The following is a 17,983-nucleotide window of genomic DNA, read 5'->3' as shown; positions in this document are numbered from 1 at the left end:
TCCTCTACACCAGTGAATTAATCATTCAGACCTAATAATTCTCTAGCATTTAAGGGGCTATGGGCACAAAATGTCCATTTTAGATGGAATCAATTTGTCTATCTCAATCCCATTGTTGATTACTGTATTCTCTATTCAGAGTTCCCATTAAGAAGTTTTCTGCCATACACTTGGACATGTATTTCCAGAGATAGGAAATTTACTTTCTTTTTTTTTTAAATGTATTTACTGCCATTATAAAGGTGTTGTACAGAGGGGTTATGGTTACATAAGTCAGGTAAAGAGTACATTTCTTTTTGGATAATGTCATCCCTTCCCCTCTCTCTCTCCCAGTTTTTCGCTCCTGTCCCCACCCACAAGTTGTATAGTTCATTTTCAACATAGTGCCTAGTGAATACTACTGCTGTATTTGTTCACCCTTTGTCCCTCCATTTCTGTGCCTCCCTTACCCTCTCAAAGACAGATAAATGAGCCAACAAGATAAAAGGGAAAAATGGCGACAAAGACAAACCTCGTTTCCACCTCCTGGAGTTCATGTAGATAAATATTATTTTATATGGTCAGATGCACATAGTTATTGTGTAGAAATTTACTTTCATATGGGGCAGCTCATTTTATTTCCAGCCACTTCTGAGTGTCATATATGTCCATCACATAGTCCTCCTTTCAATTTTGCTTATTATCTTTAAGTCGTACAAAGGGGTTTCAGTGCAGCATATCAGTTTATGAGTGCAATGTATGACCTTCTTCCTAAAATCACAGCCTTGCATTTGCTTAGTGCCTGACACCTCCATAGCCCTCATCTTTACTCTGGACAGTTGCTCTCACAATACTTCTTTTCCATTTCTTTGTGGCTGTCTACGATACAGCTTTGGCAGTGGTCCTGTCAGGTTACATGCACGCAAAGAGTAAAGGCCAAATTTCTTTTCCTAATATCCACAACATTTTTTTATGGTGGCTTCAGCCTGCCTCTACCAGCTCATCTCTAACTACTCAGATGAAAGAGGAAGAGGAGGAAGTAGGAGTGAAAGTCAAGAATCCAGTAGTTGTCCAAAGGCCTATATGAACAGTAATTGTGGAAATTCTGCATTTTCTACTTTTTTTTATCAGTGAATATGAAAAAAAAAACCAATTTTTAGTATTGGTATATTTACTAGAAAGGCTGTCATTGATAATAATTACTTTAGGACATTTTGTCAGTGGACAGTAATGAATGCTCTTAAGCACTTAACTCAATGAAGCTATCATGGAGCTTTCTAGGCTAGTGAAGAAAACATACCAATAAATAAATATAAAACTGATGAATATAAATACAGAGCAACTATACAATACTACCCTGTGAACTACTACTACAGGACATTTCTGTTTTTTTGCCATGTAATTAATTCTAGAATAGTAATTTCCCTTAGGGCAGTTCTTTTTGATCCATCTTGCATTTTCCACACAGTCTTCTACCCTTATCAGAATCCTGTTCACTCCTTAGCATCCCACTCACAAGTCACTTCTGGAAATCTTTCTCTGGTCTCCATAGTCACAGTTGATTTCCTGAAACATTTCCCAGGCACATGATTTATATCAGATATTGTGCTAAGCACTGAGCATGAATTACTGATGAGACATGCAGCCCATTCTAGGCCTAGTTTCCCCCAAATGCTAGGTATGCCTAAGATGAGATGGCACTGAAGTATCTTCTAGCACCTGACTCCAGGAATCAGAACCTGAGCTTAGCCTCAGGACCTCATCCTTACCTTTCAGTTGCAGTCCCTGGTATTAGATGTTTTTCTCTTCATCTCAGAACTTGTACCAACAGTAATTAATGGAAACTTTACTACCCTGATAAAGAAAATGCCCAAGGTATTGGGTTGGATATTAAGGGAAACACAATAGCAGGAGCCCCAGAAGGGAGCAGCCCATCTGGGCATAACCATTCTCAACCCCTTAGCTCCTGAAAAGAAATTGCTCCAATCTCCTTTGATCATGGTGTATGTGTGTGTGTGTGGGGGGGGTGTTAAATGAAATGATATAGTGAGATGAGGAAGGAGAGAAGGATCTTGAACACTTATCGACCCCTACCTCTTTGCCATTCATTTGTGCTGGATGCCTTTTGTGTCATGCTGATAAGAGCAGTGACAACAGCTGATTGTTAGTGTGTGAGTTCACCCTGTTGATTGTAGATGGCACTATGGATGTAACATTATCTTTTTTTACCCCTTGCAATGAATGCCTGATGGATAAAGATTTTACACCCTATCACATAGCAGACAATGACAGAATTAGTAAGAAGAGAAGGAATTCTTTCCCAGCAATATGAAATCTGAATATGAGAGTGAGGAGGTAGGAAAGACACACTGCTCTCAGCCCCCATCACATCAAAGAGCCTCCTGTCTGAGGTAGAAGTAACCAATCCAAACCTCAGCTGCATTTTCTTCATCTATGAAGATGCAGTCATCCTTAGGCTCAGGATTTCTTGATTCTTGTGTCAAGAAGACGTGGGAGGCATGGTATTTGGAAGATCTACACTGTAGCATATTTCCATCAAGGTAGTTGTACACTTGTTCTAGAGTTTCTCTGTGGCAGACATTGGCTAGGTTTGGGGCCCTTCATCTTCACCTCTGATGAAGGTCTGGAGATGTGGATGAAGGAGCAGGGCCATCCTGTGTGCTTCATATCCAAGAGGGTGGGAGAGTGCCTCTTTTCCATTGACCAGTGCTTTTAGGATATAGTGGATGAGTGGCTGAGGGTATGAATCACAGTCTTTCTTTCCCCTCCCTCATTTATCCCCTCCCTAGCATCCTCTACTTCATTCCCATCTCCAAAAGCTCCCTTTTAGCTATTTCCCCAGAAGTACTGACTCATAGGTCCTTAAACTGTCTCACTGGGGGCAAAATGTTGGGAGTTTTCAACAATTATAGACCGTAGGCATATCATCCATTCAAATAGGCCCAGCCATCCTAAATAAACAAATATGCCAGATTTGTGGAAACAAGACATAGAGCTTTCAGGAGAATCATTTTAACTGGCCATCAAAAAGCTCTTTATACATAGAGGCAGGGTAGAGGAGGATCAGTTCTAAGATCTTTGTGGTCTTTGCAATGGGTCGTTTGAGATCTCTCTTAGCTATTATAGCTAAGATGGTCCTCAGGTCTTCCTGAGGGGAAGTGAATCATCACTGCTGGGATTCTTACCCTTTTGGTGCCATGAATGCCTTTTCCTTTCTTGTGAACCTTTTAGTTCTTTCCTTACTACAACTCAGAAAAGCAAATATTTTAAAATGCATAGAATACAATAATGAAATCACAAGTAGTAGCAATTACATCAAATGAAATTATGAACATATTAACAAACCAAACCTATGATATATTAATTTATATGCCTCTGAACATATTAAGATCTAGCATTAGGTCTCATAATTACTGTAATTTCAAGGTAGTAGTATTTGGGGATTCCTGCTATGCCTGTGATGTGAAATAAAAATATCTGTAATTTCCCTTAGCAACAAAGTCACAGGTTCTGTAAATATTTCTGTGTTTGCTGCCAACATTTATAATGTTAAAATTTAGTTAGAGGTTAGTGCAAATAGAAATGTAATTTTCCCCCATTCAAGTGTATAGACTACTTATTCTATCCAGGAACTGTAAGATAGGAGCACTTGTTAAGGCAACATTAAAACCCATTTGACAGATGGAGATTCTTCCCCACTGATTTTACAGCTAAATCAAACTGGTGTTCTGACTTTTTCTTGTACTATACTTTTTCTTACCACCAAAGCAAAATCTAAAGAAAGAGTTTCTAACCCAGCTGGTTGAAGTTGCACACTATAATCCCAGTTATTTCAGAAGAAGTGATAGGAAGATCAGGTTTGTAGGCTAGGAGGAGGGAAAAAAAGCAAAGCCTTATCTCACGGAATAAGTAATGTATGGTGTTTAATGTCTGTTAATCCCAGTGAGGCTGGAAGCAGATTTGAAAGGAGCACAGTCAGAGACCTGCTCCAGGCAAAAGAAAACAAAAACAAAAACAGGAGACACTATCTGATAAATAACTCAAGGTAAACAAGGCAAGGCGGGGACAAGGCTCAACTGGTAGAGTACCTGAATAGTAGGCACCAAAGTCCTGAATTCAAACCCCTTGGCAACAAAAAGCCAAGGTTATAAATAATGGCAGTATGTGTGCATATGTGTGCATATGGGTGACTGTGTATAGATTATTATAGCAATCTGCCTTTTTTTTTGGCAATTTAACTCCTTGCCATACCTGTGGTTCCAATATGGAAGGTATATGAGGCATACAGATGTAGGAGACAGGAATGGCCTAGAGCTGGCTCACAGGTTGGTACTGAAAATCGTTTTTCAGGAATTTTGCAAACTGGTTGACATTATGTTAGTAGCTTGAAATCAACTAGAGTGACATGATTTACAAAACAGAAATCATCAAGTGCTACAGTAGCATTCTCAATCAGGGCTTTTCTCCCCCCAGTTGCTTGTTCAACATACCCTTGATAGATGAGGGCTGGAGGGGGAGTTGTCTTTGTCAAAACATGGGCCACTCTAGTATATGTGGGGAAGATGTGCAGCATCGGATGAGCTGCAGAGGAAAATAGCTAAATGCTCCTTGTGGTCCAGCTTCATTTCATTTGCCTCCTATTGTTTTTTCCATCTATGAAGTTTTAAAACAAGGAAGGAGTAGGGTTTTTTCTAGATTAATGCTCTAAGTTCTTGATAATTACTTCTATTTCAGCAATTCTGCAAAGGGATCTGTTTCCAGATAAGGAAAAAAAATCTGCGCTCTTTTATCTGCAGAATGAAATATATTTGACTCAAAATCCAATATTTCTATATACTAGTAACTTACATCCATGTCAGCTTTTATCTGCAAGACTCCAGTGCATTCTTCCCAGAGAATATTGCAAAGGCACAGAGCGGAAAAATGAGTTTACTGATTATGCAGCCCTGTTAGCATTACTTCAGTCTAAATGTCGGCTTAGATGGTGTTTTCAGAGCTCGTAAGTGGATGTTTATGTCTGCAAATGGAAGCGCTGAGTAGCTACAATTGCAGGGCCAATTCGGGGGTGTCAGGCCTGGGGTGGTGGTTTGCACAGTCACTGGCGTTTGGTTGCATGAGCTAATTTCAAATGTGTCTGTACCTTGCCAGTCTGCAGCCGCTTCAGTATGCTGCTTTCCAGTCCTCCTCCTATTTCCTGTCTCTGTGATGCATTAGCATATGTAACTACAGGTGAGAGAGCTAAGAAGGAAGCACGATCTGCCATCACTGTGAGGCCTGGATGTGGGAAGGAAGGGTGTGTCACTAAACTTGGTGTGACCTGGAGACACTCCTTGGAGACTTGGCTGCTGAGCTATATTCCCCCCCATACCCCCCTCAGGATTTGGTTTCTCTTGGATAATGTTGGGTTTTGTGCAAGGTGGATGTGAACAGTGGTATGTTGCAGCAACCCCAAAACCTTCCCTTGCTGGAGAGTCTGAATTATTAGGTTCTATTCACTAGTTCATGAATCAAATTTTTCTTCTTGTTAGTCCCCATTTAGCTGGATAAAGCCTTGAGCTGGCTGCCTGGCAGCAGGTATACATAGACAACAGGCCAGCACTGCTTTCCAGACTGGAGAGATGTAAGATGTAAACCCCTAAAAGCTAAGCTGGAAATCGTAGGTCTATCCATCTGATCCGCTCCAGTTTCTCACAGCATAGCTTGCCCTTGCTTAGAACTTCATGTTAGCACAAGGCTTGGAGCAAAGACATGAAGGGATGGGTGAGCACTGGAACACAGATGTCATGATTACCCAAAAGCTAGGAGTCAGGGAGGAGACGATTGCTGCCAAGATGGTCTGGTCTTTGGCAGGAAAGGTAGTAAAATTAGCATCCAGCCAGTTGAGTGGCGTGGGCTCATCCTTTTCTCTGACGAGGCATGGCTGGTGCCCTTCAGATCAGACAAATAGACGACTGAGCTGCCCATGGCTCTCAGATGCAAGCCAAACACTATCCATTTGTGTGTGTTTATGCCTCTGGCAATTTCAGCCAGCTCCTGTCAAAATGTACCTGTTTTCCAAAATGCCTTTTTAAATGTAAGATTCACATTGGGAGCAGAGAGGGGTTTGTGAACATTTTATAAAGGAAGCCAGAGAAGCTGACTCCTGTAATTAACATAGAAATGATAGATGCATTTTGCTGGCAAAAACGAAACCTGAACTTGATAGTGAGAGCAGACCTTAGCCCTGGATGTCTCCTTTCCCATCTTGTGGATCCTGGGCCCTGATGGGAAAGGAACTTCCCATGAGCACTAGGAGGGTGTGAAGTATGGTCCTCTGGTGTTTGATTTGTCACCTAGAGAGGTCACTGAAGCCCAGAAGACGGCAGGAACTAGCCCAAAGCCGTCCAGTAAGGAAGCAGCAAAGCTTCCCAAAGCCAGAGCTTTGCTTTTCGTGCCAGCTTATAGTGCAGTGGGTATCTCTTCCTCTCTGGTGTGACCAAGCTAAAGATCATTCAAACGGAACTCCTTTTGTCGTGGAAAAGAGCCTGGACAGAAAAATGTCGATGTGACCCTGTGCACCAAGGTAACATTGCCGTCCACACAGCCCCTATGGCCTGGGGGCCTGGCTCCTTACTGCCACGATTAGGTTGAGGAAGATAGTACAACCAGGTACTGTTGGGTGGGAATTACCATGTGCCAGTGTCATGGTACGGAGTGTGTTAAATTCACTACAGATACATTATTTTCATGCCTTTGTTCCTCATCCTGATAGGGCAGATGATGTTATTAGCATCTTTTTCTCAGATGAGGAAACACATAAACACAGAGGTTAACTAACTTCCCCCTAGGCCACACAGCTAGTCAGTGGCTGGACTAAGACTCAGAGTCCGTTCCTTTAGTATTAGAGTCCTTGTTTGAAGGCCTACACTATCAGGATGGTACAGATCCCAAGTTCAAGGCATGCCTCACATCCAGCATGGGTTCTTCCCTCTAATCGTGAGCACCTTTACCTTGTAGCTAGCTGTGACTAGTTCTCAACCCATTGCCTCCACTTCAAGTGCCTTCCTCTGGAATAGGATGTCAACCCCATTTGTATCATAGAATGACTGCGAGCTTGTGAGGAGCCAGGTGTGGTGTGGTCATAGTAGCGACCTCCTCATCCTCATCCCATCGGCGCTGATAGTGCCACCCCAACTCTGCATTCACAGCAGGGACACCAGTTTGGCAAAGAATGATAGAGTGTGGCCTTGCTGGTTGAATTCTTTGCCACCACAGCCTGGGTGGGAGAAGTCTTGCCCAAACTACAATGCTAAGTCAGCCTTTGCTGTGTGCAAGACCTTGGATATAACCTCTAAATCAGCTCAAAGAGCTCTAGATGGGCCACTGATGAGCAAAGATGTTCACAAATTGGCTGAGGGTCACTTAGAGGCCATCTATCATATATCTGGACCACTATTCCCACACCCCACAGTACCCCAATCTCACCCCCACCCCCACACACCTTCTCATCAGGACCCTTTGCTGCCAAGGCCATTTTATCTCATCCTTTTCTTTCTTTCCTTTTAGGCCCTAGCAAGGCAACAATTGGGAGCCATTGAAGCCCCAGGAGCATAAACTGAACCCATTGACAGGAGAAGCAGGCAGACTGGCAGTGAACTGCAGTTACTTTATTTAACTAGCTTGTTGACTTTGCAAAATACACTATTTTTAGTCAAATTTAGGAATAAAATGTCAACTATTACAACCATATGATATTAAACCATGCTAAAAGCCAAGGATTTAAGAGTAATGCACAGAATGTTATGAAACTAAAATGGTGTTAGTGTGCCAATACCAATTATCCTAGCTGGAGACACTGACCCTGGTTAGGAAGAAGAAAGTCTGCATAGCAGCATATTGACAACCCTGGAATTCTACTTGGTGATTTTAGCTTCAAACAATCGTATGTAGGCTTTGACACTCATGACTAGATATCAGAACACATCAAAAACACACATTCCTGAGTGCAAGAGCGAATGATTTTGCTTTTCTCCACACTCTTGTTATTAATTGAAGAATAATATACAAATCTCTCCTGAATCCTCATCCAGAATTCTTTTTTTTTTTTTGTGGGTCCGGTCGTGGGGCCTGAACTCTGGGCGCTGTCCCTCAGCTCTTCAGCTCAAGGCTAGCACTCTACCACTTGAGCCACAGTGCCACTTCCAGCTTTTTTCTTTTTGCTTATGTGGTGCTGAGGAATCGAACCTAGGACCTATCACATGCAAGGCAAGCACTCTACCACTGAGCCACCTTCCCAGCCCCTCATCCAGAATTCTTTCCCTTCCTGGTGTCCCCTAACCGCCAACAACCACCCGTTACTCTTCATAAATCCATGTCTTCAGTTTCACAGGCTCTTCCCATCCCGAATGCCTCAAGATGGATTCCTTTGGTCCAGCTGCCACCTATCTGTATTCCTCTGATCAGTTATTTCCCTGGGCTATCTGAACATCTTGTTGGCACTTCAGCTCAGCCCAGTAGATTCCACTTGGACTGAGGGACTTTGTCTTAATTCTTTCTAGAGCTATGGCAACTTCCCCCATTTGTGGGATTTCATAGCCCCATTTTATCCTCTTATTGTCTCAGTTTTGCTCTCCAAAGACTTTATAAAGAGGTTTTTAAGCAACTCTCTTTAGTTACTTGAAGCATCAGAACCCCAGTTGTGCAGTGTTCACTTGCACATAACCATCTTGCTAGTAATGACATTAGCTCTCCTACCTGAAAACCTCCCGAGTTGTCTTACTTCACTAACTACTCTGTTGGCCCACTTGACTTCTCTTCAGAATATTTCTGGGGTTTCTCCTTTCTGTGCTCACATTGTACAGTTGGTACTTTGGAAAGATCCTTAATCTGAAAGTGGAAGAAAGCCACGGTAGATGAAGCAATTGTGAGAAATCTATCTGGTCTCTGAAATCCAGGGAGAATGACAGGCCAGAACACTGAGAAAGAGAGCATTTACTAACACTATCATGAGCCTTCGGCATGGGACACTATAGATCACCAAATAAGGGAAACACTAGCGAATTTCCAGGAGGTAAAGTCCTTACATTTGGATATATTATATGATTGTAATTTGCTTGATTAGTGCCCTAGGAAAAGTTTCTAGAATATAACTTCAGGGAAATAGTGAGTAAGATCTTACAGAAGAAAGTGATTCTAAGCTCAGCACCTATGGCTCACACCCATAATCCTAACAACTCAGGAGGCTAAGCTCTGAGGCTTGTGGTTTAAAGCAAACTGGGGCCGGATTTTTATCTGTCAGATTTTTTATCTCTAACTACCAAAAAGGAGGACGTGGGGCTGTAGCTCAGGTGGCAGAGTGCCATCCTTGAGTGTAAGAGCTAAAAGACAGTAACCAGGCACTGAGTTCAAGTCCCAGTATTGGCTGGCACCCACAAAAAGAGTGTGTCTAAAAAGGTGGCACTGGGTTTCATGCAAAATAGCTTGCTACATTAGAATAGCCTCCTTTTTTTTTGATTCCTAGGCAGGTAGATTAGAGAGAAGCAGGTGATAGCTTTTGGAGCTCAGCAAAGCATTTGGCAGCACCTAGTGTGAAATCCTCATTTATGGCTTAGTTATAAGATTGTGTAAGCAATTAAAGGACTGAATCCAAAGGCCATGGAAAATGGATTAATGTCTTGTAGAGTGGGGAGAAAAGGGAGAAAGAGAGAGAGAGAGAGAGAGAGAGAGAGAGAGAGAGAGAGAGAGAGAGAGAGAGAGAGAGAGAGAGAGAGAGAGAGAGAGAGAGAGCGCAAGGCAAAGCCTAGGACTCCCTAGAGGCCCCTGTTCTTCCAGTTCTTTTCCTCAGTGGTCTGGGAAAGCACTCTTCCAAATCAGCTGAAATAGTGTCAGAGATGAGCAATTCGCTGTGCCATGAAACTGGGCCCCAAAGAGATCCTGACGAGCTCGTGATTGTCATAGGAAATTGAAAGGGATAAATGGCAAGGTCTTCCATTTGGCTCTTGGCCCCGCCTAAGTGTAGCATAGAAAAAAGGTGACAAGAATTTCGAGGGGCTGGGAGCTGGCACTTGTGTTGGTCTGAGTCACAATGCGCTGGGCACGCAGGCAGCCATTGCCTTAGGCTTCCCTGCCAGCCCTAGCCTGTCTGATATCACAGTGACTGTCCTGCTACACTTTTGCTACCCCTTACAACATGGGGCTCGGTCTTCCTATTAGTCTCATGGCAAATGGTGTTCTTCTGGGGCCATATGATAGGGAGGCATGTGGCAAGTGACCACCCTGAGCTGCGAGTGGAAGCCACAGCTCCTGCTTCCAACTTCACAACTCTTTTTGTGCAGACCCTGAAAGCAAAATGTCTACTGCCTACTGCATACAAGGCCTGAGATTTATTTCATGATCATGCTTCTGAGTACATTGACAAATATTGGAGAACTGAAAAACTTGAATGGGAAGCAGAGATCTTTCTAGATGTGTGGGATACCCCCTCTAACTTCCAATGCCTGAAAGCAACTCGGCAGAAATACTGTCATATAAAAAGCAATTTCTTAAATGAATATGAAATGAATTTCACAAACCACCAGGGTCTTCGTAGCCATTTTAAAATGTAAACATTACTGAAACAATACCTTTTGGATGCACCAAAGTTCCAAAGCTAACAGAACTTGGCCATGCCATCACTTTGCCACGACAGAGACTGGAAGGATTCTGTGTTTCTCATGCCTTTGCACAGTTCTCTCCTCCTTGCTTTGTATAAACAAAAACAGGAAAGATAAGCAAGGGAATCCATATGACACAGGCAGCTTGACTGAATGAATGAACGGTTGGCTGATTGGATGAATGAACTGCAAAATTTTCACACAGAATGTTTATTTGGACTGTTTCCAAGTTCATAATCAACTCTGCCCATAGTGGAGGAATGGTGGTAATGGATGGTGATCCGTTTTCAAGCCTGGAACTCTTTGGGCCTGAAACGTGTTATTAGAGTATACCTTTCAATCCAAGCAGCCTGATTTCCTTAAACTGCAGAAATTTGCTTGTGTTTGTTTGGTCCTAAAATGGACTTAAATATTTATCCTTGAAGGAGTTAAAACAAGAAGGATTATTGAAGTTGTAGAGATACTAATGATTTGGCTTTAAAAGAAATAAATAGGGCTGGGAAGGTGGCTCAGTGGTAGAGCACTTGCCTTGCATGCATGAGGCCCTGGGTTCGATTCCTCAGCACCACATAATCAAAAAGAAAAAAATCTGCAAGTGGTGCTGTGGCTCAAATGGTAGAGCGCTAGCCTTGAGCTGAAGAGCTGAGGGACAGCACCCAGGCCCAGAGTTCAGGCCCCACGACTGGACCTCCCCCACACAAAAAAAGAAAGAAATACAAAACAGGCAAAGTTAAGCCCATGAGAAGCTATGCCTGCGTGCTTTCTGGCTGTCTTGGGATAGCTCCTCATTTATGCAGAACTGACTATGTATCATTGAGCAAGATGAAATAAGCCTGAAGTGGGGTTTTGGTCATTTTCCTCTGGGGCAATAGCAGTTACAAACTCTAGCTGATGGAATTGTTTTCCTTCTGACTCAGGGAAGAAAAGATGACCTATTTGCCCCAATGTTAGCTTTTTGGCCTGTGGAATAGAGTCGTGTGGACACGTACAGCAGCAATCTGCTTCAGACTTGGTAGATTCTCTATTGTTCAGGCTCGATCTCAGTAGTGCACTATAAATAGGTGAAGTCGACATAGTGTAAGCAATAGAAATAGAAAGACCAAAAAAAAAAAAGATAAAAGAAAACGAAGTAGATTCATACAATTTTAAGTGGGGAAATCCCCAACTGTCTCCTGCTGTCAACTCAGGTAGACTACTGAACATATCCATGTCAGTTTTCCCTTCCAGCTCTTTTAGAAGCCAAAAGCTGGCTGTTTGCAAAACATCACTCTTTCCTATTTTTCATGCTGAGCAGCTGAATGGCTACCTATAAAATTACATTTATCTTTAATGCTGTTTGCATGTGCTTTGTTGACTGTCTTCTCCAAAGGAAATGTCTGGGAACCATTTCCGAAATGCACAACAACTCTCCCATTTTCTTAGGAAACCAGAGCCTTTGGTGGCAGCTTGCAATAGACAAATATCTTGGACAATTAGATTTGTTTTCTCTAAATCTGGTGGTAGCAGCCTTGACTGGTTTCTCTCATTTGAGAAATCATATCTCAAATATTTGCAAAGAATGGAGAGGATTTATTTCATCATCATAAGTACTGAAAGCAAGCTAGGGGCATGGCTCAAGTCACAGAGCATCTGCCTCGCAAGTCTGAGGCCTTGAGTCCAAAACTGCCAAACAAAAAGAGAGATAAATACTGAAAAGATGTTCTTCTTCTATCAGATGACATTTCACATGGAATTCCTAAGGGCAACATTAGATTTTTTCCTCTGTTATTCAAAATAGGTGGAAAGCATGGAATATATTAAGGAAGACAATCTAAATGTGGGCTCTTTATAAATCTTTTCTTCATACTAGAGTATATTTTTTTGTTATATGGTTCTTCTGACTCTTAACTCACTACTACTTTTAGCCATGTACTAAGCACTCTTCCCTCCCCCGGCTCACCTTTTTTTTTTTTTTCTGGTCCTGGGCTCGAACTCAGGGCCTGGGCTCAGTCCTGAAATTCCCCTGTCAGGAAGGGTGTCATTAGTGTTTGGTTTAATGTGGAAAGAGGTGACATCGGATTCCACCTCATTGCATTAGGAGTCTGGAGCTAGACTGGGTTCTTTCCAGCCATCACAAAAGAAGTCTCTGTACGCTGGCTGGAGAATCATGATAGGTAGATAACCAAAGAGCAGGTAGAGGCAGTGCCAGCTGGTGCGCCAAGCTGTGAGAAAGTGAAACCCAGCGAGGTCAAATGAGTCGCCTGTCTGCCTTCACCGGGAGAGGTGGAAAGCTCAGAGCTGCCTGCACCTCTGACGAGAGGAAGTCACTGCACAGCCTAGGACTCTGCTTTACTGACTATGTCAGAGTTGTTCTGCCCAGTGCCTGTCAGAAGGTGGAAAGTCAGTCTTCAAGGCCAGTCTTCTGGAATCCTGCCCTGGCTTGGGATCCAGATATCTGATTTCTGGATTCAGCTTTCACTACTCATTAGTAGCATGAGCTCCTGGATAGGCTTCTGCCTTGGTTTCCCTATGTGCATAAAATGGGGAACGGCTTCTATAATCTCCAGTTTTCCTGTACAACATTAACATTGCATGGTTTGGACTGGATTTTTACCATAGAGCACAGCGCTGTGTGACTTCCATTCAGCATTGCAGGAAGGGGCCACTCTGTTCCAGGTTGTTCATATTCCAGGTGTCATTTGGTCTTCACATGTACCCTGCAAGAGGAAAGAGCAAAGGGATCAGTCCCACTTGCAGACAAGGGGCCTGAGGCTGAAAGCGATCGAGAGACTTATAGATGGGAATAGACCCAGCCCATCCCCTGGCTCCGGGGCCCTCAGCTACAACGACCTGGCCAAACTTGACATGCCTCAGTCTGCAATTATGACTGGCATCTGGTCCCAAGTGTGGCATACTTACAAAGTATTGTGACACCCATAGATGGCTGCCTACTGATGTCACTACAAAACCCACATAGCTGCCAACATTGTCCTCTTCCCTTGCTCGGCAGTTCCAGCCATTCCTCTATGGCAAGTATAGGGACACGATGTTTTCAAAATCATTTCCAAGTGAGGGAAGTCCTTGTTTGTGGCCTTTGGCTGGTGGATAGGAGTAGAAAAGAACAGACTAGCTACTGCTCCTCCTTTCTTGGCTGATCAGCTGAGGATCCTCCCCTCCCCCCTCCCCAGCTACCACCCCAGGACCAACTGAGCAGCAAGCCCACGTTGATGGGCAGGTACATGCCAATGATACTGATGAAGAATAACTCAGGCTTATAGAGGGCACTCTCCCAAGGTGCTCCAGTGTTTAATGAGAGAGAGGGGGGTGTTAGTGGAATAATCTGACCACAATGAAATAACTTCTCTGTACACTTCAGCAACTTGATGAGCAGGTAGGGAAAAGGTTAGCTGAACTAGATTTATGGACATTATATTGTATGAGAAGGTAGTTACTGCCGTCACTACAACATGTGCCAGTTGAAAAGCATGATCTCTTTCAAATCCATAGGAAAGGAGGATACTAAACAGATCCAATGATTGGCATCACTGCTCTAAGATGATCTGGGTCTGTCTTCATTACATGGTATCCCCAAGTTCCAGAAAACACACCGGTTTGCAAGAATGGGAAACCACTGTGTATTGCTCTGTTTTATAGTCTAAGTTTTCCATGCCTAGCCAGCTTGAAAGCAGGGTACTCTCAATGATTTGTTCAATTGTTGGCTTTTTGACACAGTATTCTGCTGTGTGAGCCCACTATGAGAGACCAAAGGACACTTGGATGTGTCAGAAAGCTCTGACCCTGACCTGATTTGTCACCGAGTGGCATTTAACATCCAGATGGGATGAAAAAATCCTCACAGCCAATCTGAGGAGATTGGGGCTTCCTGGTGAGCAGTAACATTGTCCACAGTAGGACTACTTAGAACTGAAGGTCTTCTGCTCCAGCTCTGTAAGTTGTTCGGCAATCATATGGGACGTGGCTCACGGGGAAAATGCTTTCCAGCGCTGCTGTGTCAGCAGCTGAAGAACAGCTGAAGAACGCAGAGACGTGGTGATGCCCCATTTCAAAAGGACTTAATCTTGCTTAATGTAGAGAACATAAACATTCCTTTCCTTCACGAACTGAAAAGATGTTGCTTCATCCTTTCTCTGCAAGGGACAGGACAGCCTTCTTAAATCCCAAATTACAGCAAGGAGTGATAACAATTTGAACTTGATAAAAACCACCCAAGTTTATTTTTACATAATTCACATACCATTGGAAGTACCCAATTCAATATGTTTTAATATATTTACAGAGTTATGCAATGAATTCTAGAATTCTTCCCCAGAAATAACTCTCTACCAACTTCCAGTCAGTCTGAAGTCTCCCTGCTACCTAGCTCTACCTAGCAACTATTAAGCTGCTTGCTTGTTTTGTGTTGTTGTTGTTTGTTGTTGTTGTTTTATTTAGTCATGTATGGACTTGACAATTCTGGACATTTCGTATAAGTGGAATCATATACTATGTAGTCGCTTGAGACTGGCTTCTTCCGCCGAGCACAATGATTCCAACTTTTATCCAGGTTGTAGCATGTGTCTGTACTTCTTTCCTTTTTAAAGCTGAATAGTATTCCATTGTATAGACTAACCCCATTTAGTCCATCCATCCGTGAACATTTGTGTTGCTTCCATTTGAAGCTATTATGAGCACTGCAGCTACGAATGTCCAGGTACGAGTTTCTGTGTGAATAGGTGTTTTCAACTCTCTTGAATATTAACCCAGGAGTAGAATTGCTGGATCAGATGGCAAGTCTATGTTTAACTGTGTTCCAAAACAGCTGTGCTGTTTTACGTTCCTACTGGCAATGTCTGAGTGTTCTAATTTCTCCACATCAGTTTGAGCTTTTCAAAGTTAGCTTTTCAAAACAAAAAGTGATGTTTTAGAATATTAATATATTTATCAGCATAAGACTGTAATTATGTGCCTTGCAGCTCTTGCATAGTGTCAAAACAGTCCTTTCAAATGCACAGAAATATTGAGCAGCCTTATGCATCGCTAAGCTTACTTGGGCTCCAATAGACCAGAGCTTTAGAAAGGATAACTTCTTTAAAAGGTCCTAGTAAAGCTCTTCATCTAAGCTGATCCATTCAGCAGATGGTTCTTGAGACACTACTGTGTGCGCTGAACTCTCTTGTAGTTCCCATCACATAGAAGAGATGCTTCTAGCCAGGTGCTGGTGACTCATGCCCCCTGTTGTCCTAGCTATTTGGGAGGCTGAGATCTGGAAGATCACATTCCAGTCCCGCCTGAGCAGAAAAACCTGTGAGAATCCATCTCCAAAATAACCAGCAAAAAGTCAGGGAGACCAAAGGAGGACACTTGTAGGGAAGGAACACAAAGGCACAATACACAATACCTATATGCATCTGATCTGATAAAATGAAATTTATTGTAAAAGCTCCAGGAAATGGAAGCAAGCAGTTTTTTTTTTCTTTCTTCTTTTTCATTTCTTTTTGTCTTGTTTGTTCATTCATCTGTCTTTGCAAGGAGAAGTGAGGCGCAGATAGAAAGGTTGAACCAATGCAGCGGCGGTCTTCACTGGATACTACGTTGACAATGAACAATACAACTTGTGGGTTGGGATGGAAGGGAGAAACAGAGAGAGGGAGGCAAGATGTGACATTGTCCACAAAAAATGTGCTCATTATCTGTCTTATGACACTGGAACCCCTCTGTCCATAACCTTTATAATAACAATTCAAAAGAAGATAAAGAAAAAAATAAAATATATAGAAAAAAATCAAGCTGGAGACATGGCCCAAGTGGTAGAGCACCAGCAGTGAGCAAGAAAGTTTAGCAAAAGCCTGTAGTCTTGAGTATAAAAAAAAAAAACAAAAGACATACTTCTATTCCTCACAAAGTTTACCATCTAGAAGTACAGTGGATTCTAATACCTCCACCAAGGGCAAAGGGGGCAGAGAGAGAGAACACTTAAACCTTGTAAGCTTTTTGGACAGCCATATGTAAGTTACTGGGGTCCAATGTCTGGCTCAAAGCAGATACCTATAGGTATACAAAAGGAAACTGAGTCTATAATGGAAGCAACTTTCCTGGAGTGAGACCAACCTTCCCGCCCTAGGTCCTGCTCATGGGCTTCCAAGACCCCAACTCTACCATACCAACCTTCTTAAACTTGGACCTGCCTGCCTCCGTCCTAGGCTCTTCTTTCCTCTCTGAGCTTTGCTTCCTGTTCCAAGGTAACCTATGTGACCCAAACCTATCCTAGCATAACACCCAAGTTGTTAGTGACAGAGTAATTAGTAACAGCCAGTCCTTTGTAGAGCAGCGTGATCTTCTGTAATTAGAAATCAAAATGCACATGCTTGTAACAATGGGTTCACACAGCTATTGCTTCGGCAGCACTGTCTGCCTATTGGCAAGTCTATACTTTTTTCTACCTTCCAGGCAGGAAGTCTGCAGGATAAGAGTAGTCTCAGCTCCCTTGTCTGTACATAGCCAGCCAGCAAACCATACAAACCTTCCCTCCCCTGTTCCTGGCGCTCGCCCAACCAGAACCAAACATGATGGCTCTGGTACAGAGAGAGTAGGCTGCTACTTCAGACCAGAGAACTGAGCCTTTGTTCAGGAAGCTCTTCCTACTTACTACTCCCCACTTGTCCCCTTTGCATTGGCTTTGGGGGCTTCAAAGAGGTAAGGCATGAAATCAATCGAGTGGAGTCTTTAGTTCTTTTTTTCTTTCTTTCTTTCTTTCTCTCTTTCTTGCTTTCTTTCTTTCTCTTCTTTCTTTCTCTTCTTTCTTTCTTTCTTTCTTTCTTTCTTTCTTTCTTTCTTTCTTTCTTTCTTTCTTTCTTTCTTTCTTTCTTTCCTACCTTCCTTCCTTCTTTCTTTTCCTTCTCCTTTCCTTTTCCTTTTCCTTTTTATCTTTAGGGTTGAATGGGAAGCTTGTTTGATATCCATAGGTTTTGTGTGACCAGCCCTGAAACCATATCAGAGTGCATTGTGCCTTCTGTGTCATTTTGTCTTCATTGTCAAATACTAGACCCTAGTATTGCAGTGAGCTCACAGGTGAGGTTTCGGTCTTGGTTCCTGAAACATCCAGGAAATATTTGGGTTGAGAGCATTTTTAAAGTAAAAATAAATAAATAAATAAATAAATAAATAAATAAATAAAGCCCACATGTCTTTAAATGGCTTGAAATAAGAGTACTATATAAGAAATGTACTTAGAAGAATGAGATTCACAGCAAGTTGTGAGTGAGCCCTTTTAGTCCTCCACCAAGTTCCCCGCAAGATACATCATATGGGACAACAGTACAAAATCAATTCTCAAAAGTTTGTAATGCTACAGGTTTTTTTTGACACACATTAAA

The 17,983-nt window shown here is 42.6% G+C and overlaps 1 protein-coding gene across 2 annotated transcripts in view; it reads left to right on the top strand.

The window, feature by feature from the left end:
• Positions 1-17,983, top strand: part of Mamld1 (mastermind like domain containing 1) — a 110,137-nt gene that overhangs the window by 25,536 nt on the left and 66,618 nt on the right. The gene's annotated exons all lie outside the window — the stretch shown is intronic.

This window comes from Dipodomys merriami, unplaced genomic scaffold (assembly GCF_024711535.1).
Source record: "Dipodomys merriami isolate MVZ:Mamm:240054 unplaced genomic scaffold, mDipMer1.0.p SCAF_3, whole genome shotgun sequence".
Lineage (NCBI taxonomy): Eukaryota > Metazoa > Chordata > Mammalia > Rodentia > Heteromyidae > Dipodomys > Dipodomys merriami.
This window is presented reverse-complemented; position numbering and strand designations above follow the sequence as displayed.